The sequence below is a fragment of the Brienomyrus brachyistius genome, chromosome 13 (assembly GCF_023856365.1).
Source record: "Brienomyrus brachyistius isolate T26 chromosome 13, BBRACH_0.4, whole genome shotgun sequence".
In the NCBI taxonomy this organism is placed as follows: domain Eukaryota; kingdom Metazoa; phylum Chordata; class Actinopteri; order Osteoglossiformes; family Mormyridae; genus Brienomyrus; species Brienomyrus brachyistius.
Window position 1 is genome coordinate 4,265,491 of NC_064545.1, and position 18,552 is coordinate 4,284,042.

General features: G+C 42.9%; 1 protein-coding gene and 1 long non-coding RNA gene across 2 annotated transcripts in view; both read left to right on the top strand.

Moving 5' to 3' along the window:
• Positions 1–18,552, top strand: part of LOC125705995 (uncharacterized) — a 246,424-nt gene that overhangs the window by 197,400 nt on the left and 30,472 nt on the right. The window lies entirely within an intron of this gene.
• LOC125705998 (uncharacterized) lies at positions 14,233–17,699 on the top strand. The gene is made up of 5 exons (XR_007381821.1): positions 14,233–14,420; positions 14,690–14,774; positions 15,073–15,174; positions 16,869–17,387; positions 17,480–17,699. It is a non-coding gene; the product is annotated as an uncharacterized LOC125705998 (long non-coding RNA).

Sequence of the window (18,552 nt, forward strand, 5' to 3'; positions counted from 1 at the left end):
CTTGAAACTGAAATATAAATTATGAAAGGTATTCTACAGAGAAAATGATTAGATGGAGAACAATGAATTAGTGTCATGACCAAAGTATTCACATCCCACGGCACTGATAGTGAACAGGTGAGATAAATGATTTTATTAACATATTATAATGTATTTATTGTAGCAGGGTGGCACGGTGGTGCAGTGGTTTGCAATGTCACCTCACACCTCTGGCACGTGTGCTCAAGTCTCTACCAGAGTTCTGTGTGTGTGGAGTTTGCATGTTCTCCCCGTGTCATTGTGGGGTTTCCTCCAGGTACTCTGATTTCCCCCCACAGTCCAAAAACATGCTGAGGCTAATTGGAGTTGTCAAATTGCCGGTAGGTGTGCTTGTGCGAGAGAATGGAGTGTGAGTGTGTCCTGCAATGGGTTGGCACCCTGTCATGGGACGTACCCTGCCTTGCGCCCATAGGGACCCTGAATTAGACAAGCAGTTTCAGACAATGGATGGATGCAGCACTGGAACAGATATTACAGAGTACAACTGTAACACTGGCCTACGCTGCAATGAAAAACCACCTACAGACATGTTAGTCAGTCTTCACACAATTAGACTGATCATAAACTAGAAGACACACATTCTATATTAGAGACACCAATTAGGCTGACTGTGTGTTTTTGGATTGTTGGAGGAAACCCACACAGCATGTAGAGAACATGCAAACTCCACACAGAAAGAGCAGAAGCCAGATTCAAACCCCTGAACATGGAGGTGTGAAGCAACAGCGCCACCTACTGGACCACCGTGCCACTATCATTGAAACAATAATCCCAATAAATAATTGTTTCACAACAGCTGATAAATATCCCCACAAAGAAGCACAAACCCCTTTGTGAGTGAAACTGCTGGGTTTCAAAAATAAAATAAAATTAGTATTTATCTATTTATATTCAAGCACAAAGGATTCACAGGCAGATTTAAATCAATTACTTACGTTTGACAGTTATATGAACTGGAATCTGCAGGTTTCCAGCAGCACACCAATGCCAGCCAGTGTCCTTCCTCTCCAGCCCACTCATTGTCACAATGAAGGTTTTATTTTCTGTTTCATCCCTGATCAGGACAGGCCTCCCATCCAAACTCGCTGATCTCTCTGATGCACAGGAACCCCCAATCTTACACCACATCCTATGTCTTTTGTTGTTTCCATAGTAACACTGACACTGTCTCCATCCACACCCGTCACCTCTTGTTTGTCCACTGACAGCCCTGGAGGACCTGAACACACAGGTAAAACACACAAAGATTTGCATAGCAATGAAATGTTTATGAATATCATCAGCTCATTACAACATGCATATGTAAATGTTTGCCCAATAAACTGATATTTTTTAACATATTACTTATCATATTTAACCTCATGAAGTCACCCAATTTAGCTGACACTGTTACTTCTTCCAAGTCTCGTTTATCATATTGAATTAAATTAAAATGCAGATTTTTTAAATATTAAAACATTTTTTCCTTCAGTGTTTGCGTTAATGTCCTTCCTTCTTGACTCAATGACATGTTACATACTGTGCATCTCATTGGCTACAGTCTGCAGTACAGACATCTTCCCATGAGTGACTGACAGATTAACCTGATCAAAGAGGCTCCACTGATCTTCACACCACACCAGTACCGATCAGAGTCCTCAGCTGTCAGATTGTTGATGGTCACAGTGAAGACTCGCTAGTCAGGATCATCTCTGACTGACACTTTACCCTCCTGTGGAGAGTCAGTGTGTACTATGGGAGTACATGACCTCACATGATACCCTCTGCACCAGTATTTCGCATGAGTTTTATATCTGTCACCATAGAAACATGGGATTGTAACAGATCATCCTCTCTGTACACAGACCCATTTCACTGTGGACACACTGTCAGCACCTGTGGGAAAAATAATTAGCTGAACAAGGATTTTCCACATCATGACATCTCTAAGTGATGATGCTTGGCTTGTATAATACTTATATTACGTCATGTGTAATTAACAGAACAGTGATGATGTATAAAAGGCAAAGACCATCATTTCACTATAAGAACAAGGAAAACAAAACTAGTGTCTGATCTTGGGAAGGGCTTCAGCAGGATGTGGGATTGGGAATCTGAGCCTGGCAGTGTGTTCTAGGGTCTGAGAGGAAAACCAGGACCTTAAATCCCTAGTAAAAGGCCTAGATGAGGTGAATGAATGGGCTTGTCACTGTGTGGGATGGCCACACCCCTTCAGTACTATGACCTTACTTGTAAACATATCCAGTCCTGTGATACAGGCCCTCTCCTATTCCGTCTATACATGCTTCCTTTGGGCTCTATTTCTGAACGTTATTATGTAAAATATCACTGCTATGCCAGTGATATGCAGTTCTATCTGCCATTAAAACCTGGATACTGCTGCTCTCTGATGGCCCTTTCTAACTGTCGGGAGGACATTAAGAACATGACAGCAATGACCTTCGTCTAGATTAATGAAAACAAGACAGAGGTAATGAGTTTTGGTCACTCAGGGTCTGTTCATGATCTCAGAGAACAATTAGGGCCTCATTCAGAAAACTTCCGGTCACATACTAAAAATCTTGGTTTCATCTTTGATTCATCATTGAGTCTGATAAACAAATAAATGCTGTTGTGAAGGGGTGTTTCTGTCAGCTCAATAGCCAGGCTTAAATCACACCTTTCAGCCAAAGACCTGGAGACAGTTACTCCTGCTTTTATCTTATCCCCATTGAATTACTAAAATTATATATATTATGTAACTTTGTCCAGTGTCTCTGGTTGTATTACGTATTTCATGGTTTTATTGTAGCTTTTCTATTTACAGCATTTTGGCACAACATGTATTGTTTGTTAATGTGCTTTTTAAACACAAATCACTTGACATGACATACAAAAAGCATTTCAATGTATGTTAGTTCAGCCATCTATCTTGCACATTCTTATTAAGTACAGGGTCAGTACAAGAAAGGGAGCGTGGAGCTGATCTGAGGCAGAACAGGGCTCAAGGCAGGGGAACACCCAGGACAGGATGCCAGTCTGTCACAGGGCAAACACTCACACACAGTCACTATGGGTACTTTTAGAGGCACCAATTCACCTGAACCACGTGTATTTGGACTGCGGGAGGAAACCAGAGAACTGAGAGGAATCCAACGTGGATACAGGGAGACCATGCAAACTGCCCATGTAACACCCTGAATAAAGGGGAAATGTAAATAAACACATCCAGGCACGACGCTTCCTCCGTGGTAGCATTACTGAGAATGAGGCATCGCGCTGAAAGTTTCCCCTTTCCGGCCTCCGCAGACATAATTAATCAACCCGTTGTGAGCTGAAAGGCTCAACAGGTAAACCGCAAGTTAAATATGGATGTAAAGGCAGGTATCATTTTTTTTCTTTAAAAGCTTTTAACCCCGTCAGCCCATTTTTAACGTTTTAACTTTTCTCAGAGCTTTGGCATTTTAACCTTTTTTAAATAAGGCTTTGTTTTTATCAGACATTTTATATTTGTAATTATGAATTTATTAATGTATTAATAAATGAATTCTGCTTTCCTCAATGACTGTTTTATTTTTTCAAAACTACTGTGATACAGCTTTCAAATAAAAATTAATCTATCACACCCACAGAGAGCTGGGCCGGATATCGAAACCACAAGCCCAGCTAGAGGTTAACTTGCTCTCCAAACCTGCTGCAGAGTGAAAGGCAACCAGGTCTAGTCTCAACCCCTGAGGCTGATCGTGACCGCTGATCTGGACCCCCTTGCCTTCTCACTGTGGATCTTCAATTCCACGTCACTCATCCCCCTCCCTCTGAGCCTCAACACCTACATCTAGCAGAAAACAGCAGTATTACCATTATTTTGCAATTATTATACTTTTAACATCACATCTGTCTGTGACAGACAGTTTGACCCAAGACCAAGCTACGCCCTGCCCTTAGTACCCCAGTTGACATCCCTGGTGGATCATTTCATCCTATGCCTATGCAAGGAGGGACGTGATGATGAAACTCCTCCATCTGTTACCAAAGAACAAGGGATAAGTTCTTTTCCTAACTTCGCTGGGTGTTTCACTGTGGGAGATAGACGGCTCCCAGAATGCACTGCTGTATCCCGAATCAGGAAACTATAAACACCCAAAAGTTGATTCTTACACCAGTTCTGAGGGGTTATGTCGTGGCTTTTCTCCTTCCCCGCCAAATCAGAAGTCAGAGGGCCGCTTGTGTAGTATCCAGAATTCAGTCTTTATTGCAACAATGAAGTTACAACCAAGGCTGGACACGTAAAGTGTGTCCAGTACTGTTTTACACCAAGTTCTTATCATTCTCATTCTCTTCTTATCTCGTCACTTAAGCATCATCATTCCTTCATCCATTCACAATCATTGTTTTTTCCCTTAATCCACACCCCTAGGTGATAAGTTTGTCCATCATTTCTTTTACCGTTTGGTCTCTCGGCTGAACATAATGGTGGCGCGAGCAGCTCCACTTGGTTTTTTAAAAATGCTCAGCCGTGAACTTCTGGTGAACTCAGGCGAATCCCTTCCTTCAGTAGTAAACCTTGGCAGTTTCAGCCTGTTACACATTGTCTAACTAGAAGGTTGATAATATATTTGTCCTTTAACATAGTGATAACATATACGCTAATAAAAGTGAATATTCATAGATTCAGGACTAACAAAGTAACATAAACAGAAACTCAGACTAACAAAAGGTGCAAATACATACTCAGTTGATTACATTGTGTTGATTACATTATAATGTTTACATTGTAAACATAATATCATGGATATTTGGCATACTTTTTAATAATATTATAATACTTGTATTCTACGTTATATAGTGCTAAATAATATTCCATATATTTCCCCCACACACAATCCTGTCCATCCAGCCCAGGAGGGAGGGCAAAAACCCTATCACCCAGGGAAATTCCACTCCCAGCCCGCCACAGGCGCGCCCCCCCCCCCTTCGGGGTCCATGGCAGGCATGGCTCACAAACTACTAACACTGAGAATCAACCAACAGCAGCACAGGGGGTACATCAGGAAGGGAGGGGAGGATCACCATAAAATGACCTCCCATGAATATATTGCATGTATAGCAGGACTACAAAATCTATTACAAACTCAATACAAAAACAGATATATCTAATACAAAGATAAGTAAAAGGTTAACTAATAACATTGCATACTACTATAACGGACAGTCTGTCATAATCAGAAAATCCCAGATGTCATGGGAGGCAGGCATGCTGCAGGTCTCCCGCCCGGAGTATTCACACACGGTACGGCCGAACTTCAGCTATGGGCAGGACTGCATCCAAGGTGTCTATGTCGCCATCCGTTTCCGTGTTGGTCCAGGAGGATGCCGCTCCAAACGGTCCTCCCACCACTCTAGACATTGCAGCTATAGTCGTCTGCCGGGACAGTGCTCTCCCCACTAGGGAGCGAACAAGAGGAACTACACAACAAAAGATTAGTAGCAGAGCAAAAATGAGCACAGCACCCACATAGAGTGCTTTCATAAGGGCTTGCTGTCAATTTCCCCACATATCATACCACCAGTCAAACAACCCATCATGTTGTCCTGCATTACTTGCCATCTCATCCTGTAACCCCGGCAACTTTCTCATAGCCTCAGTAAAGGAACCATCCGGGGCTGTATTATTAAAAATAAACGTACAGCACTGATCCCCGAACAGCACACACACTCCCCCTTTTTCTGCCAGGAGCCAATCCAGGGCTATCCTGTTCTGCCAGGCCATCAGACTGGTGGCCTGAAGCTGCTCCCCCAGAGATGCGAGTGCCTCCTGAGTATAGTTGCTGATTATAGTACAAATAATTTCTCCATTCCACATTTTTGTTAATAGTAGGCCAAATCAATATCGATTCGAAACCAGCAGCTATCTCACTTCTCACCTTATATTTCTCTGGAATGCCCCTTGGCTGGCCAATTGCATCTATATATACATTGGGATGATTCTCGTAATTTGCAACAAATCTGCGGGACCTAGACGGTCGTCTTCTAGAATATATATCCACCTTGCTGACTAACATTATCCTAGCGCAGAGGCCTCCCCAATTATAGGGAAGAGTAGGCCTCAATCCGCCCTCCTTACCACACAGCCACCACACATCTGCCAGGGGCACACTCTGGTTTTCTAGCGCATCCAGCAGAACACGTGATAGTTCTCCGTTCTGTAATCAAGGACCTTTCACATTCCAAACAGTTCCACATATTCCCCAGAAGATGCCTACCTCCTCTGGCCTATCATTTGTAAAACACTCATAAATAAGTCCCTTGAAAAAACTCAATTTGTTCGCCATAATATCTTGCTGTCCCCCTTCCCAGGGCTTAAACTGCCCACAATGCTTTTCCATCCTGTACGCATATTTAGAATTTCCCTGATATATCAGACACTGATATGGGCAGTATGGTATGCGCTCTGACTGGTTAGATATGGGTCTGCAGTCTTTCTCAGGGGCCTGCCCCTCCTGACACAGACTCTTCCAGAATCTTATAATCCTCTCCATTTCCCATTCTTCACACTGTTTATTAGTGTATGGGAATGGGACTACTCTAACTGAAGGGTCAGGACCTGCACACAACACACAACCCTCCTGCCCTAATGAAGCGGCGGTATACTTAGCCTATTTATACCACCAATTTCCAAGCATACGTTTTGCTAACCCATCCAGGTCTACTTCATCCTGGGTATATTCTACAATTTGCTCACTCTCCTCACACCCATATCTCCTCCCTATCTCTCCGCTTTCGCTCATTGTTATCTGAGAGGTTATTCAGCATAAAAAGACAAGGCTGAATCAGTGAAGTCAATTGTTCTGAACTCACCTGACCTGTGGTCCTGCTGTGCCCCCAGACCTGAAGGGCCGGATATATCATTAGCATCACCAATATCATCGCTGTCAGCCCTACCAGAACCCACAGCTTCGTGTCCTGTCTGGAGTGGCTGGTCTGCTTGCGACGCTCCCTCTTGACCCTCAGTCTGCTCTGAACCTGAAACTGGCTCCTCTCCAAGCTGTGGAGCTTCTCTGGGAGCTCCATCAGGGCCATCTGAGTCAAGGGCAGCTGCATCCTCTGTGTCGTTTTCAGTGACTATCTGCCTTTCGTGCAGTACTCTAATGCAGTGGTTCAAATGATACCACGTGTTACTCCCTTCTACCTGTACTGCTGTTGCTATGGCTCGTGTCACCTTGAAGGGTCCCTCTCGTCGGGGCTCGTGCCACTTTCGCCGGAACACTCGCAGGTAGACTTTATCTCCTGGAAAGATGACTGGCTCCTTCTGGTCTGTGTCTTCTTTCTGTGCTTTCTCCCTTTCCTGTTTGGAAATAGCTTTGTGTATTTTGGTTAACGTCCTCATGTACAACTTTAATTCATCCCCCAGCTGATCTAGGCTGGGTCCCTTATACGGCCCCCTCCAAGTCGATCCAGGCATTGGTCTCCCTGTCAGCATTTCATGCGGAGACAAATGCGTCACCCTGTGCGTTTCCATCCGATACGCCATCAAGGCTGTTGGCAGTGCATCTACCCAGTTCATTTTCGTGGTGGCGCAAATCTTATTCAGTTTCTGCTTAAGTGTGCCGTTCACTCTCTCCACCATGCCCTGCGACTGAGGGTGATACACACATCCCAACCTTTGTTTTATTCTCAGCTGTTGAACCACTAACTTAGTAACTTTCCCCACAAATGCAGCTCCATTATCAGAGCTGATTTCAGTTGGTATCCCAAACCTCAGAATCACCTCTCTGATCAGGAATTTCACCACTGTCATCGCCTCCATGTCCTTGGACGGTATTGCCTCCACCCGTCTGCTGAACCTGTCCACAATCACACATATATCGCTTTCCATATGCTGTTTTTCCCATGTCCACATAGTCCATCACAAAGTGTCTGAACGGTCCCTCCGGCACTGGAATGTGCCCTACTGGGGCTGTGATTGCTTTGCGTACATTGTTCTTAATGCACACCTCACATTCTGACAACCTTGTATCCACCATTGCTTGCAGCTGTGGTGCCCAGAAACCTTGCGGTGTAAAAACACCTTCCCCCTTGTGCAATGGTCAAGACCATGCGCATCCGTTATCAAAATGTTCACCAAAGACAGAGGTGCGGCCAAAAGCCCCTCATGGTTGCTATACAGACCATTAGCATCCTTAGAGGCCCCCCTTTTTAGCCACACTGAGGCCTCATAGGGGCCCGCACGCTCCTGCAGGGCCACCAGATCAGAAACAGTAAGGTCCAGCCCTATAGTCACCATAGGCAAAAGATGAGCAGTCCTGACCTGTGCAGCCGCCCTGGCTGCCGCATCAGAGGCCGCATTGCCTTGAATAACAAAATCACGACCTTTGCGGTGGGCCTGACACTAAACAATAGCCAAACGCTTGGGACGCATCATTGCGTGTAGCAACTCCAAAATCTGATTATAATGCTGAATGGGGGAGCCGTCAATTTTGCGAAACCCCCTTTGCTTCCAGACTGCTCCAAACAGATGGCATACATCATGTGCGTATGCAGAGTCTGTGTAGATTGTAACCGTCTTATGTTGTCCTCGCCGGCACGCTGCAGTCAAAGCCTTTATCTCCACTAATTGAGCGGAACACGGTTGTGCCACTGGCTCTGAAAGGAGAGTGTGAAAATCATCACCCTGTGCCTGAACTACAGCAAACCCAGCCTTCAAGGCATCCCCATCTCTCCAACATGAGCCATCCACAAACAAAACCATCTCGCTATTTTCAGTGGGAGAGCTCTCCAAGTCTGGTCTCAGTTTAGTGTAAACCAAAGACTCTGCCACACACTCATGTGGCTGCCCTTATCCTCCAGGGGAATGCTGTCTGCAGGGTTCACTGTAGTGCAGCGCTTTATTGTCACATCCGGGTAAGAGAGAAATGCAAAGTACGCTAACTGCCTTGCTGGGGTCAACACACATTTGCCTTTGTCAATAAGGTCCACCACCTTATGTGAAGTATAAATTGTCACTGGATAACCCATTGTGATGGCAGTGGCCTTTTCATAGCCTAAATAGGCAGCCACCACTGCCTGGAAACAGGGTGGGTATCCCTGAGCCACATTGTCCAGCTTCATGCTATAGTATGCCAATGGCTGCTTCCGTCTGCCAGGACACAAGTCCTGAGTGAGCAGGACTGTCCCAAAGCCGTCCTTCCTGTTCCCGACATACAGATAAAACGGCTTGGTGTAGACTGGGAGGCCCAGAGCAGGTGCATTCTGGTGCTTCTGCTTGATAGATTCAAATGCTACCGAGTTCAAATTAAGGGGGCCTTCAAATTAGTGTGGCCCTCCTCCTTTATCAGTGCCCACTACGGTGCCACCTTCACAGCACAGTCCTCAATCCAGTCCACGCTGAATCCTGTCGTCCCTAAAAAATGTCAGCATCTGTGACACAGTCATGGGTTTCGGAGCCTTAGTGATTCCTTTTAGCTGTTCTGCTGCTATAGCTTTCCTCCCGTGGCTGATCTCACGCCCCAAGTACGTAACCTGCTCTTGGCAGTACTGCAACTTGGCCTTGGACACCTTATGGCCCCCTTTTGCCAAGACCTTCAGCAACTGCACTGAGTCCTGGTGGCAGTCTGCCAGCGTTTCCGCACACAACAATAGATACTCCACATACTGTATCACTGTACTTTTTAAATTCAGTCTAAGTCTGCCTTAAGCACCTGATTAAAAACATGCGGCGAATGCTTAAATCCCTGTGGCATCCTCGTGTAGGTATACTGCTGACCCCAGTAGGTGAAAGCAAACGGAAACTGTGACTGTTCTGCAAGGGGCACACTGAAAACGCTGAACACAAATCCACAACTGTAAACCATTTTGCAATGGGGGCGCGCATTTGTCAACAGTGTGTGGATTGGGAACTTCTGCTGTCTGATCCTCCACTACCTCATTTACTGCACGCAAATCATGTACCAGCCTCCACTTTTCACCTCCTGCCTTTGGCACAGGCAAGAGGGGGGTGTTGCAGCAGCTAATGGTAGGCACCAACACCCCTGCATCCAGTGATCCCTCTATCGTTTCCCTTATACCTTCCTTGGCCTCAGGTTTCAAGGGGTACTGGTTTTTCCAGGGTGGTGTGCACCCTGGCTTAAGATAAATTTCCAGTGGGCTAGCTGAATTTACTAGACCTACATCTGTATCATGAGCAGTCCACACCTCCTCAGGCACTTCTCTTTCCATTTCCTGCCAACATTCCTCTGTACTTTCTTTTGAATCACACAAAACTCCTATCATGCTCCACAGCCACGAATCTCTGTTGTCTAACTTCAAATCACCTACAACCTTTGCACTCCACTGAATCCTTAACATCTTCTCTCCTGCCGCTGCCTGCACACCTTCACGCACAGTCGGCACCCAAACCACCTGCTTTGCTCGCCGCATCATTTCTCCCAGATCCAGCATGGACTGATTAAAAGCCATCGCTATGAGAATATGTTCTTTATGGCCCAGTTCAAAATAATGTCAGCTGCAGAAATATGGAGCACATGTAATTTACCTGTATTTTAGACGGCAGACGAGGGGCTGGGTGACGTCGTGGCTGGACGACTTGCAGTGTAGCTTGTTATCTGTGCATTCTGGGCAGCGTGCTAACTTCTGATTACTTTTGGCATTTGGTTCGATGTTACGTCATTTCCAGGTGTGTCGGTGCCCAGTATGAAGCTAATCGCCGCATTATAGGTATGAAAAGACAGAATAGCAAAAAAGTGAGAAAAAATTATACCTAGAGGACCACTAGAGGGAGCTCACACATTCTGTCGTACTTGCCACAGTAACAACAGTGATGTATAGGAACAGAGTTAGAAGACAGTAATTTATATATAAAGAATGCAGATTCATTAATCTAATTGGGTGGGCCCAGCTGTCAATACCACCCAGACTTATCCATAGCTCCGCCTCTGCGTCAGTCCATCTACCAAACTGGACAGCAAATTTACAACCATTCTGTTTCAGTGGTTATATTTAAGGAATGTCACATTAGTAAATTCACACTTTACATGAACATCTGAAATGGGCAGAGACAAAATCGGCAGTACAGGCAGACCGATTTCTTTGAAACTCCTTTTTCCTTCAGCACCCTCTTACTGCAAAACCTCAATCCAAAGTAGTCCATGTTGTTCATCTCTGTGTAACTGTGGTCCATTAAAAGAAGGTGATGCTGCCTGAACCACCAGCCAAGGCTGGGAGGAAAGGGAGGAACACTTGTAAAATGAAGGAAGAAAAGCAGCCCACCCTATCTCATGGTCACGGATACAAAAGTCAGGGAGTGTTATGAAGAAGACACCACACTTAAGACCATTGGTTTTATGCAGTGAATTACACCAGAGAGAGCTTTTGCATTTCAGCTGTGTTACGTAACATTCCTCAGCCTTCAGATTTTTCCACAGATTGCAGGACATAATTTAGGGTGCCAAACAAAACAGCGGAACTGCAGTTGTCAGGTTTCCCGGGTAGCGACGGGCAGGTAAGTGGGCAGGAGACAGGGAAAATCAAGGCAGGCAGGTGGAATACAGGGAAAACTGGGGATTTATTAAGAGAAAGAAGGCTACGGGCAGGACAGATCAACGGTAGTAACATCAATGACGGACAAATTTGTTTAATTCATTTTAATCCAAAAGTATACAACAACTAAATAAATCAACAATAATAAAACCATTCCGACAGCTGCTAGTTTTTATTATGTATCAGACTATTGCTTGCCTTCGGCATTCCTGGTGTAATTACCTGCATAAATGTTTGACAGGAAATCTAATGAGTTTCCTTTTCCTCAGAGACAAATAGCGCCGAGTCTGTGCCGTCAAGCTGCTTGTGTGACCAAATAAAGCTTCAGACATAACTTGTTATCTGTGAGTAAACCTTACCTCTATCACTTCAGTATTAATAAAGGTTTATAAACAGGACTCTACGGCGATCTGTCACTTTGAATTCCAGTGGTTTTTATAAGGCAACCTATATTGTCACACCCTGCCAGTCCTGTCCTCGTGTGTGCCACGGCCCCTCGTTAACCTCGTGTGGAATCCCCTTGTCATCAGCTGTTGTGAGTTGGTTTTCATTAGTTCTGTGTATTTAAGTCCACGTCAGAGTTTGTTTCACTAGTCCTGTCATTGCATTATTATGACTATTCTGTCCCGTATGCCTCTCTGTGTGCCCATTAAAACTCTTACCTTGTGCCTCTAATAAATACCCACGGCTTCCTGTCTGTTACAAAGTTTTCGATCCAAGCTGCTACAGTTCCGAAAATCCGTGCAGCTCTGAGCTTAAGCAAGAGCCATTTGTGGGGGACAACATCAAAGACCTCCTGGAAAGCTAAGTAGATGACATCATAGGCCTTTTTGTGATCAATTTCTCTTGTAGCTCCCTCAAAGAACTCCAACAGATTAGTCAAACAGAACCTTCATCACCTGAATCCATGTTGGTTATCCCTCAGAATGTTACTTACCATTTTCACTTGGATTATAGCTTCCATTATTTTTTCCAGTTAAACTGATTGGCCTATAGTTTGCTGGATTACTTCGATCCCCTTTTTTGAATATGGGTGTTATATTAGCATGCTTCCAATCAGAAGGTACCACACCAGCAGATAAGGATTTCTGGAATAATAAAGTTAAAGGTCGGCTAATAATATTCCTCATCTCCTTTAAAACTGCAGGCAAGATGCCATCTATTTATTTTGAGCTTAGCTAGGCTTAGTACCACATCAGCCTCAGTTATACATATATTGGTCATAGACGACATTTGTTGGGGAATGAGGGGTTCAGATATGACCTTTCCATCAGTGAAAATCCCCTGCAACTCACGCAAGAAAGTCTGAAAAAAGTGAAATGTCTGTTCTGTCTTTACAACCCACACTGGTTTCCAATTTTTGTGCATAGCTCAGCAAGAGTACTGCTGTATCCTGAAAGAAGAGTTGTATACCATGCAGAAGATGGAGGAGAGAAGGGAGAGGGTCTTGGCAAAGGTTATTTGGGTGTTTTAGTACGAGAGGGGGATATAGGGCTGTCGGAACAAACAGGTACGCTTCGGTCTCTTCAGGAATATTAAAAGTATGAAATATAAAGCGAGACAAAATCATGAAATCTTATAAGCAATAGTAAGTAGTCCCTTTAATGATTACAAAATTATGGAATATCAGACAAAATTACGAAATATCATAAGCATTGCTAAGTAGTCCTGTCATGAAGAGTGAAGACGACTGTTGGTGTCGGGAGTGGTGGGCGGCGAGTGCCACCTTGCGGACCGCGTAGGAACTGTAGTTTTGAGTTTTAGCACCCTGCTTGTTCAGTCCAAGAGCCGTACGTTTGTATTTGGTTAACGTTTGCTCCCTTAACTGTAATCCTTTATTATGTTTATGATTTAAGTTCTGCATGTTTAAATACCTTATTTATGAAGGATGGCATAACATTGTGTTCTTAGTGCAGTTAGCACAATAGCTCTGCAGCCGACTTAGCATGGGCTAACTCATTTAAATATTGTTTAAATATAAAAGGCTGTTAATTTATTATTCAGGAACGAGATAATTGCTGTTATTTGGTGGTGTGTGATGTTTACCGGGAGTTCAATTTGGTTGTTGCAGAACCACACGTATATTCCCACGAAAGCAAGTTGCTGTTGTTAATAAAGGCTGGTGGAACGACGGACTGATGCATTCTGACCGATGCACACTCAGGGCTCTTAACGCCATAAGCAAGCAACATTAATAGGCGGCACCTCCTTCTTCACAAGTCCCTCTAATGATTAAAATGCATCAGCAGCTGCAAAGCTATTCACAATCGGACGTGCCATCATCACCCACCTTCACACACGGACTGGGGAGCCCCTTTCAGTCCTGGCAGGAGCCCAACACTGAGTCCTGATAAGTGCCAGGCGATGCACGCTCTATCCCACGGCTAAGCTCCGGTTAGTACTGAGTTCTCCCCCTTCCTTTAGGCCACTTTAAAAAAAATTGGTTCTTGTCCCCTCCCGACCCGCCGAAATGCCTCCGATCCGAATTTTTTTAAATTTTTTATTTCGTAAAAATCGCATGGAAAACGCCCAAGAATGACGAAATTTGAATTTCCCGTGCATTCCACATCGACGATTGTCAATTCGGAACCACTCGGGAACCCTCGGCGCAGATGCCGTTTTCCAGCCATTTTGTTTACACTTACTTTGAGTGGGGAAATTCTCGGATGTTTTCAAGAGGGTCCAGCTGCAGAAGACGGTAGAGTGGAGCTCCACAGGAAATATGTCATCTCCACAGGAAACACGTGATCTTTAAGAACGTAAAGTGGGGCTAATCTTTACGACGTAAAGTGGGGGTCCACAGGAAACACGCGATCTACACTGTGTTTGTACCAAGAGAGAGTCTGGACTAAGTCTTCGAACCTGAAGTAAGTTAAGCGACGCGACAAACATATAAAAATAATATCGTGTGCACACAATATTTGAGTCTAACGTTATGTTGCTTGACGAGCTGTTTTAGCACTTGTCATATAGAGCTGGCTTTCCATGAAAACGTTTAATGTTTACTTTAAAAAAAATGTATTTTTGCTCGTTTTGCTGCAAAGTCTTATTAACCATCTGACAGTTACGTGTATTTAGTTAGAAGCCGTAGGCGCAGTAATCCTTACACTTTGTATTGTGTTTTCTGATATTACAGTTGCCATTACATTAAAAGGAACATTGTTTTATAAACCAAATTGTAAACATGGATCCCCGTTTAAAAGCGGCTTTGCTTTTTCAAGGTATGTTGCATCCGATTTCATGCGCAGTGAGTTTGTTGATTTTTACTACATATTTTCGATAATCTTTATAACAAATTCTTTTAATAATTTCACCAGCATGACAAGTAGATAGTAATAAGCATTGTTTTTAATAAACATCGTTTGTTGATCTCTGTGGTTTGTCTCAGGTTTTCAGTTTATTTTAGAGGCTTTTAATATTTTACTTAGACCTTTTTCATATGCATGCTATCAGTATGGAATAAATTGCTTAAATATAATTTCATTCAGTTGATTTATACTAGTATATTTTTGCTTACAGACAAAATTATACGGCGGTGCACACTACCATGCCGGGACAAGGTACATTGTCACCCGGACTTGGCTTCCTCCCTACAACAGTGAGCCACTTCAATCCCTTTCTGTAAGTACAAATTTTCCTGGGTGATTATTATTTAGAACTAGTGTAAGAGTACTTCATGTAAAATATTGATCTCCATTTCAGAATGATGCAGAGAGGAAGGACATTATTGTGTTCCCACTATGGACTCCTGGGCATTTTTAGCTTTGTGTATGTAGGAGCACATCAATACCATACAATACACTTAACCGAATAAAAGCCCAAAAGTCTGAGGATGTTAGGATTTTAAGATTTTATTGTAATTGTGTCAGTTACATCTTGGTACAGCTTTAATTTACACATTTTAAGCCATGGGCAACTACTGTGAATCATTGACTGACTGTTATTGCAATGGCATTGCTTAACACCTTGAGTAACTGTCTCTTAGGTGATGAAGCCAGGTATAAAAGAAATGTTCTTTCTCGACTCATGATGTGCTAAGAAAAGGACATGATTTGGTGGCCACCAATATGTGTCACTCTTGAGGTCAATTTTCTGTTTATGTTAGTGTGCAGGAACCTGTTCAGTGTTCCAGGTTAAGTACATTTTAGATCACGTTCTGATCTATTTTGTGTTCAGCATGTCTTCAGTTTATTCAGTGAATTCACATGCTTACTTGACAGACCTGTACTGTGGAGTACAGCCTTTTGATTAAAAGGTGATACATCAGATGTTAAATCAGATATTTAAATAATAGTATTAAAATACCTAGAAGATGAGTTCTGACAGTAGAATTGGTTTATCCGATATAGTTACCAAATTAAATTGTCGTTATAATTGGGCAGTGCAGTTCAGTCTGAATAAATGTGTCAGCTAAATGCTGTAAATGTTAAAATATGATGAAACAGAAATTACAGAACTTCTGTAGAGGTTGATCAAGACTAAGCATATGAATGTACTTTCGGGTCAGTCCATGCCAAATCAACCAGGGGCTCCATGGGCATCATTCCTGATTTTGATGAAAACTTGGTATGTAAAGTTTGATCCTTATAGAGAACACTGAAAATTCCCCAAGTTTTATTGAAAAATTCTGATGCAGTCCAAAGTTATGGCCCTTTCAAATTTGGGTGCCACGCCCCTTTTTTGCACTCGCGAATCACGCATGTAATTTGTAAGGGTTTTCAAGAGACCATATGTTCGCTTCTAAGCATGCTAGAGAGCTGAAAATTGCTCTCCTGGTATACTTTTCCCTGCTCTTTCAGAATCTGGCATTAAAATTAAGCTCACGGGAAGCACTTCAAAGCTATGGACTTGCAAAAATCAGTTTTTGGTTCACATCTGAATTTTTCAATAAAACTTGGGGAATTTTCAGTGTTCTCTACAAGGATCAAAATACCAAGTTTTCATCAAAATCAGGAATGATGCGCATGGAACTTTTCTGGACATTTGTTGATTTGGCACGGACTGACCCTTTCACATTTTGCTAATTGTGTACAGGCTGTGTTTTTAAGCCTGTTTATAAAGAGCATGCTGCTGCAGCATTAACAGTTAACAGTTGTTAACAATTAATACTTTATTTGTACTAGCAGTAATTTCTGTATGTTATATCTTAAAATAACAGGAAGCTTGCAGAGAATATCAGTCCAGGGGAGTGGTCTGAAATGAATGGCTTTGAGTTGGAGCATGTGATCATGTGTGTGATTATATAGAGATTTTCTAATACAGGTATATTGATGAAATGTGATTAAAGAGTGTTTTATCCCATTGTGATAATAAAGGGGTTTCCAAGACAAGACTTTGAGGTTGACTGTGGCATCTACATGTTGATGGTAAGATTCGTCATTCAGATATTTTTGGACTGTCAAGATGCTTTTGAGAATAAGTCATGAACATTGACATTTATTTTTTAATTGACAGTCTGCTTTATATGTGGTGCTGAATGCTCCCTTTTATTACACCATAGTAAGTAGCTCTTTTTAGAGAGCAATAAAGTATGTGTGCAAAGAAGTCACTAAATGACACTAAATTGATTTTTAATAGTTAGACATGCCGAAATTGCGGAAATGGTGGTGCCTGCTGCTAATGGAAAACTTTGATCTCCGAAGGTCAGTGTGTGTGTATCTGTTAAGTTTGACTGAAAAATGAAATTAAAGACACATTATTAATATCAGTATTTCTCCATTATAAGTTATGGGAAGGTATTTGAACACTGGACAAAGGAATCAGAGGCTGTGCTGAGAGGTGAACATGCACCTGTATTCAGACTAAGAAAGCGCAAATCTGTGGAACTTAGCCTGGTCAGTGCACACTTTAAACCTTACTTTTAGCAGTAAATTGTTTTACTTCTGAAAAAGTGTTATAATAATGTTTCTTCCTATGCTTCTGACAGAAACCAGCAGAAGGGATGTGCTGGATGGAGACAACATAGAATCCAAGGAGCCATTCCTCTTTGGTTTTCAGGTCCAAGAGGACATGGAATTATTTTTACAGGCCTGTGTTGACCAGCGGGGCCTTCGGGTTAATGCTGTCTGTTATAAGAATGATTAAATTACTGGCACATGAGTGTGTTGATTATTATTTTTTTTATTTCATCCTGTTTGTTGTTGCCTTCTAAATAAATTTAACAGTTTATTAAATATAATTATTACATGTCAATCATCATTTATACAACTAGTGTATGTATGTGTGTGTGTGTGTATATATATATATATATATATATATATAATTTTCTATATATATGTGTATGTTTATAACACTTAAGATATCTTATGACTTTATATGTATATATATGCCCGGCTTGTCCGATCCTCGTGTGTGCCACGCCCCCTGATTATGCTTCCCTGATCTTGCCCAGCTGTGTCCGATTATATATTCGCCCAGTCCTGTCTATTTCAGTCCATGTCTTGCCTTAGTTCATTGTCCGTCATTGATGTTACTGATGTTTGTTGATGTCAGTGCCTGCGTTTTGCCCCCTTTGGTCCTGCCCGTCAATAAATCCCCGTTTTTCCCCGTATTCCGCCTGCCTGCTTCCTGCCCACTCGCCTGCCCGTGCGATCACCCGCTTCACCTACGATCGCAACCACCGATCTTGACATACATATACACATATATAAACTTTTCTATAATGAACAAAAACATGTGTTTATTCGCCAGAATTTTACAACTGACGTTCTACTGTAACAGAGTGGAGATCGCGTGTTTCCTGTGGAGCTCCACTTTACATCGTAAAGATTAGCCACACTTTGCGTTATTAAAGATCACGTGTTTCCTGTGGAGCTGACATATTTCCTGTGGAGCTCCACTCTACAGTCGTCTGCAGCTGGACCCTTCTCGATGTTTTAGGTCTTTTTCTCCATGCCATGGCCTTTGTGGTGGCCAGTATCGCCAAGGAAGGGAGAGGGGTGCTCCTGAAGGACTGGTACGGTGTGAAGATCGTTTTAGTGTGTATATATTCAGACTTTC